At 48.8% G+C, this 2500-nt stretch overlaps 5 non-coding genes and 3 pseudogenes across 5 annotated transcripts in view; all 8 read left to right on the top strand.

Annotated features, from left to right (window-relative positions):
- The first annotated feature begins 36 nt into the window (after positions 1–36).
- Positions 37–155, top strand: LOC128465707 (uncharacterized; annotated as a pseudogene).
- Positions 156–400: 245 nt separating this feature from the next.
- On the top strand, positions 401–509 carry LOC128466176 (uncharacterized; annotated as a pseudogene).
- A 203-nt stretch (positions 510–712) lies between these two features.
- LOC128464148 (5S ribosomal RNA) lies at positions 713–831 on the top strand. Its single transcript, XR_008344000.1, has one exon. It is a non-coding gene; the product is annotated as a 5S ribosomal RNA (ribosomal RNA).
- Positions 832–1067: 236 nt separating this feature from the next.
- On the top strand, positions 1068–1186 carry LOC128465380 (5S ribosomal RNA). Its single transcript, XR_008345161.1, has one exon. It is a non-coding gene; the product is annotated as a 5S ribosomal RNA (ribosomal RNA).
- A 209-nt stretch (positions 1187–1395) lies between these two features.
- Positions 1396–1514, top strand: LOC128465410 (5S ribosomal RNA). Its single transcript, XR_008345189.1, has one exon. It is a non-coding gene; the product is annotated as a 5S ribosomal RNA (ribosomal RNA).
- Positions 1515–1783: 269 nt separating this feature from the next.
- Positions 1784–1892, top strand: LOC128466519 (uncharacterized; annotated as a pseudogene).
- A 203-nt stretch (positions 1893–2095) lies between these two features.
- Positions 2096–2214, top strand: LOC128463935 (5S ribosomal RNA). Its single transcript, XR_008343801.1, has one exon. It is a non-coding gene; the product is annotated as a 5S ribosomal RNA (ribosomal RNA).
- Positions 2215–2420: 206 nt separating this feature from the next.
- The window catches only part of LOC128463334 (5S ribosomal RNA), a 119-nt gene continuing 39 nt past the window's right edge, over positions 2421–2500 (top strand). Inside the window, exon 1 of the ribosomal RNA XR_008343236.1 lies at positions 2421–2500. This exon is cut by the window's right edge and continues 39 nt beyond it. This is a non-coding gene — a ribosomal RNA (5S ribosomal RNA).

Genomic DNA, 2500 nt, shown 5'->3' with positions numbered 1-2500 from the left:
CAACAGAATAAGAGAAGTAAAATAAAAAACTTTCACACCTGCAGCCGTACCACCCTGAAAGTGCCCGATCTTGTCTGATCTCAGAAGCTAAGCAGGGTTGGGCCTGGTTAGTACCTGGATGGGAGACTGCCTGGGAATACCAGGTGTTGTAGGCTTTTAATTTTTTCTCACAGTCCGGGGAGAGCTTTTTGCCATGTGTTTCTTGCTCATCATCAAAGCTTTAAACCCTTATTTGAACCTTCTCACCTTCTCTGTCCTGTCCCAGGGCTTATAATTCTTTCTGTCTGACGACAAGCAGCAGCAGCAGCAGCAGCAGCAGCAGCAGCAGCAGCAGCAACAGCAGCAGCAGCAACAGCAGCAGCAGCAACAGAATAAGAGAAGTAAAATAAAACACTTTCACACCTGCTGCCATACCACCCTGAAAGCGCCTGATCTCGGAAGCTAAGCAGGGTTGGGCCTGGTTAGTACCTGGATGGGAGACCGCCTGGGAATACCAGGTGTTGTAGGCTTTTAATTTTTTCTCACAGTCCGGGGAGAGCTTTTTGCCATGTGTTTCTTGCTCATCATCAAAGCTTTAAACCCTTATTTGAACCTTCTCACCTTCTCTGTCCTGTCCCAGGGCTTATAATTCTTTCTGTCTGACGATGACAAGCAGCAGCAGCAGCAGCAGCAGCAGCAACAGAATAAGAGAAGTAAAATAAAACACTTTCACACCTGCGGCCATACCACCCTGAAAGCGCCCGATCACGTCTGATTTCGGAAGCTAAGCAGGGTTGGGCCTGGTTAGTACCTGGATGGGAGACCGCCTGGGAATGCCAGGTGTTGTAGGCTTTTAATTTTTTCTCACAGTCCGGGGAGAGCTTGTTGCCATGTGTTTCTTGCTCATCATCAAAGCTTTAAACCCTTATTTGAACCTTCTCACCTTCTCTGTCCTGTCCCAGGGCTTATAATTCTTTCTGTCTGACGACAAGCAGCAGCAGCAGCAGCAGCAGCAGCAGCAGCAGCAGCAGCAGCAGCAGCAGCAGCAGCAGCAACAGAATAAGAGAAGTAAAATAAAACACTTTCACACCTGCGGCCATACCACCCTGAAAGCGCCCGATCTCGTCTGATCTCGGAAGCTAAGCAGAGTTGGGTCTTGTTAGTACCTGGATGGGAGACCGCCTGGGAATACCAGGTGTTGTAGGCTTTTAATTTTTTCTCACAGTCCGGGGAGAGCTTTTTGCCATGTGTTTCTTGCTCATCATCAAAGCTTTAAACCCTTATTTGAACCTTCTCACCTTCTCTGTCCTGTCCCAGGGCTTATAATTCTTTCTGTCTGACGACAAGCAGCAGCAGCAGCAGCAGCAGCAGCAGCAGCAGCAACAGAATAAGAGAAGTAAAATAAAACACTTTCACACCTGCGGCCATACCCCCCTGAAAGCGCCTGATCTCGTCTGATCTCGGAAGCTAAGCAGAGTTGGGCCTGGTTAGTACCTGGATGGGAGACCGCCTGGGAATACCATGTGTTGTAGGCTTTTAATTTTTTCTCACAGTCCGGGGAGAGCTTTTTGCCATGTGTTTCTTGCTCATCATCAAAGCTTTAAACCCTTATTTGAACCTTCTCACCTTCTCTGTCCTGTCCCAGGGCTTATAATTCTTTCTGTCTGACGATGACAAGCAGCAGCAGCAGCAGCAGCAGCAGCAGCAGCAGCAGCAGCAGCAGCAGCAGCAGCAGCAGCAGCAGCAGCAGCAGCAGCAGCAGCAGCAGCAACAGAATAAGAGAAGTAAAATAAAACGCTTTCACACCTGTGGCCATACCACCCTGAAAGCGCCTGATCTCGGAAGCTAAGCAGAGTTGGGTCTGGTTAGTACCTGGATGGGAGACCGCCTGGGAATACCAGGTGTTGTAGGCTTTTAATTTTTTCTCACAGTCCGGGGAGAGCTTTTTGCCATGTGTTTCTTGCTCATCATCAAAGCTTTAAACCCTTATTTGGACCTTCTCACCTTCTCTGTCCTGTCCCAGGGCTTATAATTCTTTCTGTCTGACGACAAGCAGCAGCAGCAGCAGCAGCAGCAGCAGCAACAGAATAAGAGAAGTAAAATAAAAAACTTTCACACCTGCGGCCATACCACCCTGAAAGCGCCCGATCACGTCTGATCTCGGAAGCTAAGCAGGGTTGGGCCTGGTTAGTACCTGGATGGGAGACCGCCTGGGGATACCAGGTGTTGTAGGCTTTTAATTTTTTCTCACAGTCCGGGGAGAGCTTTTTGCCATGTGTTTCTTGCTCATCATCAAAGCTTTAAACCCTTATTTGAACCTTCTCACCTTCTCTGTCCTGTCCCAGGGCTTATAATTCTTTCTGTCTGACGACAAGCAGCAGCAGCAGCAGCAGCAGCAGCAGCAGCAACAGAATAAGAGAAGTAAAATAAAAAACTTTCACACCTGCGGCCATACCACCCTGAAAGCGCCCGATCTCGTCTGATCTCGGAAGCTAAGCAGGGTTGGGCCTGGTTAGTACCT

The sequence above is a fragment of the Spea bombifrons genome, chromosome 9 (assembly GCF_027358695.1).
Source record: "Spea bombifrons isolate aSpeBom1 chromosome 9, aSpeBom1.2.pri, whole genome shotgun sequence".
NCBI classification, from domain to species: Eukaryota; Metazoa; Chordata; class Amphibia; order Anura; family Pelobatidae; genus Spea; species Spea bombifrons.
The sequence above is the reverse complement of the archived record's forward strand: the minus strand, read 5'-3'. Positions and strand labels throughout refer to the sequence as shown.